The sequence below is a fragment of the Emydura macquarii genome, unplaced genomic scaffold, assembly GCF_026122565.2.
Source record: "Emydura macquarii macquarii isolate MOO-44397 ecotype Brisbane River unplaced genomic scaffold, CSIRO-AGI_Emac_v2 contig_2448, whole genome shotgun sequence".
In the NCBI taxonomy this organism is placed as follows: Eukaryota; Metazoa; Chordata; order Testudines; family Chelidae; genus Emydura; species Emydura macquarii.
This window is the reverse complement of record NW_027132585.1, coordinates 1,880,449-1,893,850: the sequence shown is the minus strand read 5'-3', so window position 1 is coordinate 1,893,850 and position 13,402 is coordinate 1,880,449.

The following is a 13,402-nucleotide window of genomic DNA, read 5'->3' as shown; positions in this document are numbered from 1 at the left end:
AACAATATGTCAGAAACAAACTACATTATGAGTGCACTTCCAGAGATGTCCTGTGGGAAGGGCTGCGGGAGTATGAGGTGCCAGTACCGCTGCTGCTGCATGCTATGCAGTCCCTCTATTCCCAGAGTGAGAGTTGTGTCCACATTCTTGACAAAGTCGAGTTCATTCACGGTGGGCATTGGACTGCACCAAGGGTGCATCCACTCTTGTTTGTGATCTTCATTGACAGGATATTAAGGTACAGCCGAGTTGAGCAGTGTATCTGCTACAGGGAGTTAGAGGTGGCATCTCTGCTGTTTGTAGATGATTTGTCCTTCTTGCTTCTTCAGATTGTGATCTCTGACTCTCACTCAATTGCTTCACTGCCTAGTGTGAAACGGCTGGGATGAGAATCAGCACCTCCAAATCAGCGGTCATGTTTCTTTCCAGAAGAAAGTGGAGGTATTCTGTCCAGATGAAGGGGGAGCAGCTGGTTTACAGGTCAATCTACGTCCCCATCTTTACCTATGATCATGAACTTTGGGTAATGACTGAAAGGACAAGATCTTAGGTGCAAGTGGTGGAAATGAGGTTTCTCCACAGGGTGGCTGGGCTGACTCTCCGAGACAGGGTGAGGGGCTTGGCTATTCAGGAGAGCCTCAGAGTAGAGCTGCTACTCCTCCAGATTGAGAGGAGTCAGCTCAGGTGGTTTGGGTACCTAATAAGAATGCCCCCAATAGGCTTCCTTTGGAACTATATAGGCATGTCCCATTGGGAGAAAGCCCCCAAGGCTAATCCAGGACATGCTGGAGTGGATTATATCTTTCAGATGGCCGAGAATGCCTGGGTATTCCCCAGGAGGAGCTGGAATAAGTTGTGGAAGAAAGGATGGTCTGGTTTCCCTACTCTCCATGTTATCGCTATCACCCTCACCAAAAAAATGGCATGAAGAAGAAGAAGAAGAACAGCAGCAGCCATACTGGATCAGACCAATGGTCCATCTAACCCAATATTCTGTGTTCTGACAGTGGCCAGTGCCAGGTGCTTCAGAGGGAATGAATAGAACCAGTAATCATCAAGTGATCCATCCCTATTCCCAGCTTCTGGCCAAAAGAAATAATTGGTTGACTGATCAGAAAATGCACATTTTATTTGTGCTGTAGCTATAATGGGGTATCAGTTATAAAAAATTTTTCTCAGATCAGAATCTCATTACTGTATTTCCAAATGCCTTACAATGAATCATCTTGCAGAATGGCAGAGATTGAGGCTCATTAAAACTCTTACTGAGAAATATGGGCTAAATCCAATCATTTTGCTTCAGGTTTGCTTTACAGTAAAATCTGTCCTGAACATATTCATCTTTAAAATTTCAAATTCTTAAAAATCGACTTAACAGCATTTTTATCGCTAATTAGAGGGTTTTGGAGAACTTAAAGGGTTCCTAACTCAGATAACTGAAAATTTACAGAACCTGGCTGTTAAACAATGGCTTTTATAAAAAATACATGAAAAGTTTAAAAACCCATAAAATAAGGGGAAATGGTAAAAGCATAAATTTTCACCAATATTGTATCATACAATATTGTATCATACAAAGTCCATCATCTTCCATTCTGATGCTAAGTATAATTGATAATGATGCATTTGAACAATAAACTGCAGCTCTTAATTGATCATCTTATACTTGATAGTAAACTCTTTAGGGCAGAGACCATCTGTTTGTTATGTGTTTGAACAATACATGGGGCCCTATTCCAAGAATGGGTCCCGTGAGCACTACTGTAATACCAATATTATCATCATCAATTCATTTGCTAATGCTCCATGCATCAGCCTCCTTGGATGGAGGAATGGCAATGCAACACAAACATTTAGGACCATAGGAATGTAAGAAATGCTGTACTAATGGATGGTCCATCTACTCCAGTCCATCTATACTGGACAGCATCAGCTACTTCAGAGAAAGGTGCTTAAAACCCTGCTGTACAAATTACTGGATAAGTAGCTACAGGGAGATTTTCCTTCTAACTCTGATTATAGTTAAAAGTTGGTTTATGTGCTGAAGCATGAAGGTTTGTATCCCTTCATATACTCTTTTTCTTAATATTTACAGTTAGAGCTCTGAATGTTTTTATCATCCATACATGTAGAATGTGGTACTTGGAAGAAATAAAAGGCAAAACATAGGGGAACTGAAGAAAGAAAAAGTAAGTCAAGGCAGTACTAGTACTGATGTTATAATAATTCATTATTCATCTTTTATTCTAACTATGTATTAGTCTAGATGAGTACAAATTACGCTAATAAAATTTCCCATTCTTTTAATTTATTACCTGAGTTGATTAAAAGCATGGAAGTGTTAAGAATCCTCTGCAGTTGCAAAATTTAAACTTTGTTTTACCAAGTTTATTGATAATTTTTAAGCTTAATTATGATAACATATGCCAATGTTGTTACTTGTGTAACCGTTCTGCCAGACAGAATCGGCAGCAGCAAGGGCTGGGTTCTATATCTAGGGATCCCTGTCATTGATACAACCCCAAACTGGCTTGAGCCCCCACCCAGTCACCTGCGATATCATACACTATCCCCTGGGAGCCTCAAAGGGCGATACTTCCCCTCTCGCAAGCACAGAGTCTGAGTGTAGAAAGAAACCTTTTAATAGCAGAAAAGAGCACAGCACTAGTATGGGAAACTAGAATTCATTAACTCAATGAGCCAAACCCATCCCAGAGTACGGGGCATGTCCTTCACCTCTCCCTTCCTTCTTTCCCCTGTACTGACCATCGTAGTTGCAATGTCCACCTTTTGGTTGTGGCTCCTCCCGTCCCCCAATGCAGGCTTCTGTCGGACACAGGCTTGACCAGGCCCCCTCCACTGTTGTCTCCTACTGCCTTCGGGCTCCACTGAGTCCCTGACTGCTGGCACCAACTGCGCCTGGCTCCCGCCGACCGCTGGCGCCGACCCCTGGCACCGACTGCACCTGGCTCTCGCCAACCCCTGGCGCCAACCGTGTCCGGCTCCCGCCGACCCCTGGCGCCTGCCAACGCCGACCACGCCTGGCTCCCACCAACCGCACCAGGCTGGCACTGACTGTGCCGGCCTCCCTGCCAACCGCACCAGGCTGTGCCAGCCTCCTGCCTGAGTTGACTGTTGCTGACTCAGCTCTGTCAGTTGTCAGGCAAGGATTCCCAGGTCCTCTACTGGTTCAGCTCTTAGTGAATTTCAACTCTTTAGTGATTCAGCTCTTAGTGAATTTCACTTCATGGGTAAACCTTCTGCTGACACAGAGGCAATATCCCTGCTTTCAAGAAACAAAAGACTCCAAGAGAAGTCATTAATTCTACCTTTTAACAATGGGAGGAGAGAGTTACTCCATGCCTGGGGATGGCCCTTTGCCAGGGCTGGTGCAGTACCAATAGGCAACTCCTCACCCCTCCCCCTTTACAATGCTGAAACATCTGTCCGCCACCCTTGTGGGGCTCTATTTAGTTTAGGGTGAAGTATTTTATGATAACAGGCTAAGCACAGTTTTGCTGACATCTGTTTATACAATTGAAGGACAATATTTCATTGCCCCAGCAGTTAAAACAAAAGTGGTTTGTAGCCCAAAACCAGCCCTGCTAACCATTTCCCATTATGCTCAGCACTTACGTGTGCTTATCCATATACAGTGACATTATGCTAAATACTTAATTGTACTTATGCAAATACAAAGCCCATGCAAATAAAGTGCCCCCCCCCCCCCTTCAGCTGACTGAGCAGGAGGAAGTGCCACTCAGACCTTGCTTACATCCTTCCCCCAGCCGAGAATTTGTCGTCCCGGCAAATCATGCTCCAGATTATACCTTCTGCACGAGTTTTCCCTAATGGGTCTAAGGAAACCTACTATGGCTTCCACAAGTCTGTGATCTAGGTACATTACTTCCTCACTATTTACCCGAGGTGCATCATAGGTCAACCTGTTGACTGGCCTTATAATTCTATCACGCCTATTGAGCGTGGGTCTGTCAGGGGCTGGGGAAGCTTCTTCTTGGACTAAGGATGGTGAGGGTTCCTTGGAGGGTCTCTCAAGTACAGGCACAGGCCCCTGCATCTCGTGCTCTGATCCGGGCAGATCCAGGACTTCAGAGACACTTCCCACCTGTGTCCCTCCATGGTCCAACAGCCTAGCCATGTCATCACTGGTCTGTTGTGCTGCCTCAGGCTCTGAGAATGTTGGAGTGACAAGCTCATTATCCCAACCTGGTTTTGCTGTCAATGTGGATGCATCAACAACAGGCCTAAATGCTTCTGCCATGGGGTTCAGAGCTGACGAATGGGAGCTCTTGCTGGGTTCCTCTGATAGAGGGTGGGATCTGGTCTCTACCCTGGGGTACACAATAGGAATATCCTTCTCTTCAGACTCACTCTCAGATGCTTTTAGTAGAGGTGGGTTAGCCCCTGGGGACCTACTGCATGGGTTGGGTGGTGGATTTGGTCCAGTGTCTTTGCTGCACCCCAATCCCATGTCTTAGTCCAGGTCATTAAGGGCACCTACCAACTCTCCCACAGGTAGTAAGAGGTTCCTATATACCATCTTCATTGGTCCTGAACCTGCTTCAGGTTTAATCTTGTAAACCGGCAGATCTCCCAGCTTTTCCTCCACTAGGTAAGGTATTGCTATCCATTGGTCAGTATCTTTGAGAGAGCAAAGAACTGGTCTGTTGTTCCACACCTGGGATAGAAACTGCATTGTTCCTCCTGAATCTGAGGTCCAACTAACTGGCATAGCCTCTTCTCCAACACTCTGGCATAGGCTTTGCCAGGGAGGCTGAGAAGTGTGATCGCCCCGTAGTGGGAACACACCCTCCTTTCTTAAAGATCTGGACCACCACCCCAGTTTCCAAATCCTGATGTAGAGCACCCACCTTCCATGCAACATTGAAGAGGTGTGTTAACCACAACACTCTGACTTTGTTCAGTGATTTCAACATCTCCGGGCGAGTCTCATCCATCCCTGCTGCTACTGCTGCTCCTTCCACCTCTCAACAATCTTCTCAATTGCCATCAGCATTTCACCCCCTTGTTGGGAACAGCCTGGGCAATGTCCTTTCAACTGCTCCTAAGGCAACAAATGGTTTGTGAGAACACCTTTGAGGCCATCCGAAGTCATTCTCCTTGGTCTTTTCAAACTGTTTCCAGGCCCGGGTCTTCACTTCAATGATCACGACAGCCACAGCCCTCCTAGCCTGCCAGTACCTCTCACTCACATCAGGAGTTCAATTCACAACATTTCTCGGAAGGCTTCCTTCATCTTGACATCTTCCCTCAACACTGGTGTCTACCAACAGGTCCAAGGGTTGCCACCATGACAGGCTCCAACTATCTTTAGGCCACAGCTTTTCATGGCTGACTCAGTGATTTAGACCCTGAACACATTCCACTCAGACTAACGTTCATGACCTCGCCTGGAATGCAGGAGAAGTTCTTCCGAAAGTGGGAATTGAAGTCTTTCCTCTCAGTGTCCTCCACCAGATGTTACCAGGCAACCCACACTGATTGTTTGGGCCTTCTGTGTCTGTCTGGCTGGCATTACAGATGCGTTAGATCCAACTCACCATCAAGTATTGATTGGTTGACAGATCTGCTCCTCTCTTTACCCAGGTGTCCAGAACATACCGTCTTAGGCCTGATGAAATGACTATAAAGTTGATCATTGATCTTCAGCCCTAGGTGCTCTGGTAGCAAATACATTTTTGAGCAACCTTGTGTTTTAACATGGTGTTCATTATGGACAATCCATGACTAGCAGAGAAGGGCTATGTCATCTGGAGCTTAGTGCCTAGACAAACAGATCTGTGGGGAAAGTTACATACTAAAAATGATCCACTTTAAGACCCTCATGAAGGCCCAAAAATGACCATGTGAACCTCGTCCAGATAAGGGATATCATAACCCACCCCTGAAGCCAGATCTGGGGGTGGTGTAAGACTAGTGTCTGGTGGCCAAGTCACTCATGTAACTCAGCTGGGCTCAGATCAAAAATGCAACCTGGACCCATTTCCTGGGCCCACCACCTAAGAGGCAAAGGATGAGGATGCCAGAATGGCCGCAGGAGGGATGGACAGGACAGACTGGCCCTCTGCAAAGGAAACTGTCTCTAGGGATGAGGAATGTTACTTTGTTGGTAGGGAAAGAGCCACAGCTGGTGCAAGAAGTGGAAAGGTACCAGTTAGATATAGTCGGCTTCACTTCCACACATAGCAAGGGCTCTGGAAACAAACTTCTGGACTGAGGGTGGTCTCTTTCCTACCATGCAGTGGCCCTATGTGAGAGGCTCCAGGTTGGTGTGGGGCTACTCACAAGTCCCCAGCAGGGGCCTGCACAGTTGGAGTTTGTCCTGGTAGATCAAGGGTCGCCTTGACGAGATTTCGGGTCTCAGAGAGGAAAACCATGACCACTGTGTGTATTTACATGACTAACAACAGTTCAGAGCACTTGGCCTTTTTGGAGATGGTGGGATTGGTGCTTGATAGAGTGCCACCTACTGACTCCCTCGTTCTACTGGGGGTCTTCAACTCCCATGTGGGGAACGATGGAGATACCTGGAGGTGAGTGATTGGGAGGAATGGCCTTCCTGATCTGGACCTGAGAGGAGAACTGTTCTTATGTTCATCAACAATTTGTCTTATACAATGTTTGCACACACACAAAACAGCTCTACAGTAAAATAATACATTAGGAAAAGTTAGCCACTTTATAGGAAGTTACAACTTTATACAAAGTTACAATTCACACATCCAATATATATAGGAAAACATCCTTGAGGAATATGTATAGGTTGGCTGCCTCAAAATGACAAGAGGTGGATACTTTTCAGTTCCACTGAATAACTGGAATTCCATTGGTTTACTTGTATATCCACTTGAAAACTTGAAAACTCAATGTCCCCTACAAGGTTTCTATTTATATAGGGAAATGGTCCATTATCAAATTGTGCTCTGATTTGTATATGTGCTGGTTTATTTGCACTAAATATAGGAATTCAATCATTATTAATGGAGTATTCATAAAAATCCTACAATAATTCTTGGAACCCAACCCACTAATCTCCAATGGTGTGTCAAAGAAAAGGCTGCCATATTTGTATGTAATATAATCATCAAAATAGCAGAAACATCAGGATGCCATTTACCTTAAAAAGTTATACCCCCAGGAAAGGTATCTAAATACTAACACCCTAGGCTATGATTTCTAATGACAGAGAGTTGTAATTGTGCTCTTCCCCAATGTCTCTTAGCAGAGAAGATTGCTACTTCTACAGGGAACTGAATTACTCATGCAGAAAAATATTTAAAAGCTTTGCTTATTCTCTCACTTGTTGCTCCACCGCATACACAATGTCTAATATTTCAGTTTGCTACTAAAAGTTTCCCTAGTGAGTTTTCAAATCCACTGCACTGTCTCCTCTGAAGGGAAGATCTACATTTAAGGGATTTCCCAAGGAAATAGCCAAAAGAATATACAAAAGATAAGAACCTATTGAATGAACAATAGAAATTCCAGTGGATGCTTTCTTACCTGCATGCAGAATCCTTGGCTTCTTGTCAATCGCACCCTTTCCAGCACTGGCAGCAGGGTTGTCACAAATACACTCTGCTTTTCAAAATCTAGTTCCCTGTCTTCTCCTTCAAGCTGGTCACACTCCCTTTCTCTTTCGACAAACCAGCAATGTTGAGATGTCACTGAGGGACTGCTGGTGTCATGTTCTTCTGTAACAGATATAGGCTGACTATAGAGGTTGTTTACACACACAAAAGATGTGTCCATCATAGATCCTTTAATTCCCAGTATGGCTGATATTAATTTAAATAAGGTATTTTTCACACCGCCACCTAGTGACTGAAGAATATAATGCAATTCACCATTCCATCGCGTCTCCCCCTTTTAGTTCTACATTTCTACCATTTACAATATTTACATGATCACACTGTCTTTGAAGTTTTGTACCTATCAGTCTGTTAAATGTCTCTGAATCATACTGGTTTTCTAATTATATGACCCTAATGCATAACAAATTGGTCATCTGACTGCCCATTAGTTGCAACAACTGGCTGCTTTCAGTCCAGAATCTTTAAGTCTTCTTCCTCTTGTTCTGCCATCTGTAGAGTTTGCTCTGTTGATTGTTCTTTCTAAGGCACAAACTGTAGATGTTGACAGTTTCTGTTGAACTCTTCACTGTCAGTCTCAATCACATAAGATCTAGGACTGAACTCTTTTTCTTTACAACAGCTGGAGTTGTCATTCCGAACAGATGGATTTTCTCCATCTAATTTGACACAAAGAGTCACCAGGTTCTAGACCTAGCAGTATTCTGAGTCACGACTGTTGTAAAAATATTAATAAGTTATTTTAGCTCTTTTATCTGATTTGACTACTCTCTTCATGTCTGGTCACTTTGGAAATGGATTATTTTCCAAAACTGGAACAGTAGCTCTGAGTTGTTTTTCCAACAGGCATTATGCTGGACTAAATCCAGTAGCTGCTATTGGTGTTGATCTGTAACTCAGAAGAGCAAGGAATGGATCTTCCTGCTGTAGGATTTTCTGAGCTGTCTGTACATCTCTCTCAGCCTCTCCATTTGCATGGGGGTAATTTGAAATTGTGGGCAATACTGGGCATTTGTGATTAATAATTTGTTTGGAATTATTTAAATTCTGTTACAGTGACCATTGCCCATTACTTGTTATTCTGCAATACTGAAATAAGCAAAAGTGCACTTCAATGTCTCAATAACATTGTGATATGTTAAGGATTTTAAATATATTATTTCTATACACCTGGAAAAATACTCCACGACAACCAGATAATGGTGTCCTCTAAACTGGTTTCTTCCAAGGTCTGCCTGCTAGACATGTTGTCATTAAAGGTTCTTTGTGTTGTTTTGATCTCCTAGTTCTTTATGTGTCCTTGCTGATGCCTGGCCACCACACTGACTCGTTGGTCCATTCACAGCATTTAGCTAATCCTTGATGTTCTTCATGGATATGGTTTTGGATTTCTCCTTCCATTTCATTTTGAAGTACAATGCAACTGTTTTTAATCATGGGTCCATCTGTTTCTCTTAATTATCCACGCACCTCAAGTAGTCTCTTGTCACTTTCTTGGTGTTCTTTAGATATTTGGGCCAGCTGCCCCTAATGTAACTTAGAACTTCCTGAAATTGCGTATCTTTCCAGGTTGCTTTTTGTAGCTGGTGTAGTCTCTTTTATGACACTAATCTGTATATGTCCACAGCATCCACGTATGCCTTTAAATCATCTTCAAGCTCACAAGTAGTTGAGTGCAATGCTGAGCTCCATAACAAAGTGTCTGCTACTACTAGATTTTCCCCAGAAACATATATGGCAATTGGATTAAATCATTTTATCGTTAGCAATAGGTTGGAAATGGTCTCCAGTGCCCTTTAAAGATCCAAGCACCCTTAACATTCACATGAGATAAGAAGGTTGGGTTTTCAGTAGTTGGGCTGAATAGTTTGTATTGTGGGAGAGAGGCAGTTAAGGGTAGACATTCCCTCTTTATTCTGGGTCTTTGATTTATTCATTATGATTAATTATTATTATTATTTATTCTGATTCTTTGAATTATTATTTATTTCTGGGTCTTTTACTTAAAGAGCCAAGGGTGGATGTCTTCCTGGCACCATTTATTTCTAGATATTTGGTGAGAGTGTTCACTCCTCAAAGTATATGTTTTAGTTCATAAAATTCCAGACTTCACTTTAACTTGAACAGCTGTGTCATGTCTTCTATGACTAAGTTAACCTATTGTTTACACCCTCAAATGAGAGCCAGTGTAGGTTGCAGGTTTGTTTTTGAAAATTTGCTTTTTCCTGGACATATGGCATTCAGAAGAAAAATAAACATCAAGTAACAAAAACCTGCCTAGCTTTCTACTTTCACATGTAAATTGCATCTTCTTTGGGATTGCAGTAATATACCTTCTCATTTTGACACTGTATCTTTTGTTTTGTCTCACATCATACAACTAACAGTCTGGCAGAGAAATTGGGGTCTACACCCTTAAAAATCAGAAATGAGATCCCAAAATTAGAAAAAGTCTGAATCAAATACATTTTGAATGTTATCAGATTGAACAGGTTAAAACATTGAAACAAAGCGCAAGTGTACAATTTTATTTTCATTTTTTGAAATGTTCATCTTAACTGAGGGACTGCCCCAGATCTACAACAAACAAGGAGAAATTTTCCACAAAGTAGTAATGAGGCAAGGCCTGGATGACTATAGAGACTTGAACCAATTGATCAGTCTCTGAATCTTTTCATGTTGTACATCTCATACAAATATGAAGAGGAATAAGGGTTTCATGAAGTACACATCTGTGGCCACGTTTATTGACTTTGCAAATCTAATTCAAAAGTGCCTTCTTGAGTTTTGGTTTTCTTTTGCCTCCCTGAACACACATCCAGCTACAAGATCGAATCATAGAATATTAGAGTTGTAAGGGACCTCAGGAGGTCATCTAGTCCAACCCCTTGCTCAAAGCAGGACTAACCTCAGCTAAATTTGTCAAGCCGCAGCTTAAAAACCTCTAAAGATGGAGATACCACCACCTCCCTAGGTAACCCTTTCCAATGCTTCACCACCCTCCTAGTGAAAACCTTTTCCTAATATCCAACCTAGACCTCTGCCACTGCAACTTGAGACCATTGCTCCTTCTTCTGTCATCTCCTACCATTGAGAATAGCCTATCTCCATCCTCTCTGGAACCCTTTTTCAGGTAGTTAAAGGCTGTTATCAAATCCCCCTCATTCTTCTCTTTTGCAGACTAAACAAGCCTAGTTCCCTCTGCCTGTCCTCATAAGTCTTGTGCTCCAGACCTCTAATCATTTTTGTTGCCCTCCGTGGACTTTCTCCAACTTGTCCACATCCTTTTTCTAGTGTGTGGCCCAAAACTGGACACAATACTTCAAATGCAGCCTCAGCGATGCTGAATAGAGGGGTTTAATCACTTCCTTCAATCTGCTGGCAGTGCTCCTACTAATGCAGCCCAATATGCTATGAGTCTTCTTGGCAACCAGGACACATTGCTGACTCATATCCAGCTTCTTGTCCACAGTAACTCTCAGGTTCTTTTCTGCAGAAATGCTGCCTAGTTAGTCGGTCCCCAGTCTGTATCTGTGCAAGGGATTCTTCCGTCCTAAGTGGAGGACTCTGCACTTGTCCTTGTTGAACCTCATCAGATTGCTTTTGGCCCAATCCTCCAATTTGTCTAGGTCACTCTGTATCCTATCCCTATCTTCCAGGGTATCTACCACTCTCCCTAGCTTAGTGTCATCTGCAAACTTACTGAGGGTGCAATTTACCCCATCCTCCAGATCATTAATGAAGATGTTGAACAAAACCAGCCCCAGGACCGATTCTGGGGCACTCTGCTTGTGACCAGCTGCCAGCTAGACATGGAGCCATTTATCACTACCCGTTGAACCCGAAGCTCTAGCCAGCTCTCTATCAATTTTATAGTCCATTCATCCAACCCATACTTCTTTAACTTGCTGATAAGAATACTGTGGGAGAAAGTATCAAAAACTTTGCTAAAGTCAAGTTATATCATGTCCACAGCTTTCCCCACATCCACAGAGCTAATCACCTTGTCATAGAAGGCAATCAGGTTGGTCAGGCATGACTTACCCTTGATGAATCCATGTTGACTGTCCCTGATCACCTTCCTCTTTTCCAAGTGCCTTAAAATGGATTCCTTGAAGACTTGGTCCATGATTTTTCAAGGGATTGAGGTGAAGCTGACCGGTCTGTAGTTCCCTGGATCCTCTTTCTTCCCTTTCTTGAAGATGAGCACCATATTTTCTTTTTTCCAATCATCAGGGACCTCTCCCAATTGCCACAAGCTTTCAAAGATAATAGCCAATGGCTCTGAAATCACATGAGCTAACTCCCTCAGCACCCTCGGATGCATTGCATCTGGCCCCATGGACTTGTGTATGTCCAATCTTTCTAAATAGTCCTGGACCTGTTCCTTCAGCACTGAGGGATGTTCACCTCCTTCCCATTCTGTACCGCCCAGTGCAGTAGTCTGGGAGCTGACCTTGTCTGTGAAGACAGAGGCAAAAAAGGCATTGAGTACCTCAGCTTTCTCCACATCTTCTGTCACAAGGTTGCCTCCCCCATTCTGTATGGGGTCCAAATTTTCCCTAATCTTCCTCTTATTGGTAACATACCCTTCTTGTTCCCTTTCACATCCCTTGCTAGCTGCAACTCCAATTGTGCTTTGGCCTTCCTGATTTCATTCCTGCATGTTCGAGCAGTATTTTTATAATCCTCCCTAGTTATCTGAGCAAGCTTCCACTTCTTGTAAGCTTCTTTTTTGTGTTTAAGACTTCTTTGTTAAGACAAGCTGGGTGACTACCATATTTGCTATCCCTATCCCTGCTGTCTTTCCCCATTCATGGTTCAGTCACTCACTTGTGCTTCCCGACCTTGTGCTTCGCCATTTATATGTAATGGCCTCCCTCTCCCTCTGAGCCATTTCTTTTCTCTAAATCTTGTTTTAAATCCTATCAGTATGACCCATTTTTGGTAGTTTGATTGTAGGAATCTGTATGAAAATAAATGATGTGCCAATGTAATTGTAAAATGGTTCTTATAACATTTAATTGAAGTATGAATTATTGATATGAATAGGAAAGGTGCTGTAAAAATTTTCTTGTGCAAGTATTTCCCATCCTGGAAGACTGCAAACAAGTCCAAGGGATGCAAGACTTGAGAGGAACAGTGAAAGCTTCATGACAACAGACCCATTCCATTTTACACAGAAAAAATCCTGCCATGGTTATGGGTAAAATAGTCTCCCTGTTCCTTTGGCGGCCCTTAATAGAAGCAGTCGTAATACAAGTCAGCGGCTAACTAGTCTAAACTTCTCTTCACTTGTAGCTCTCTACTCAGCTGCAAGAGTACATGGAGGCCATTCCATGGAGCTGTACAAGGGCATTTTAGCAATCAGCCAGGTGTCCAAGCCACTGCCAATTATTGGATAGACTACCAATTCTTCTGCTTCCTGCTTTTACCCATTTTTAGGCTCTGCAGAAAACTTAGCATAACCAAGGCAAACCAGGTGTGGGCGTGGGGGAAGTCGACAATGAACATGTGAAGTGAGCCTGGCTTTATGCATTCTATCTCTCTGAATATGCTGGGATGAGTGTCTGTGAAAAACAGGAAATCTGGATATATTTTAGAATAGTCAGTATGGGGAACTTTAGCTATCAGACTAACAGTTTAAGACTGCTTGCTTAACAATATTTTTTTCTTTAGTGACATATTTCTGTAACTCCTGATTTTGCTCAGTGATTGATTTGTTTGGTCAGCTATGTAATGTTCTTTTGATTGACATGTCTCTGTAA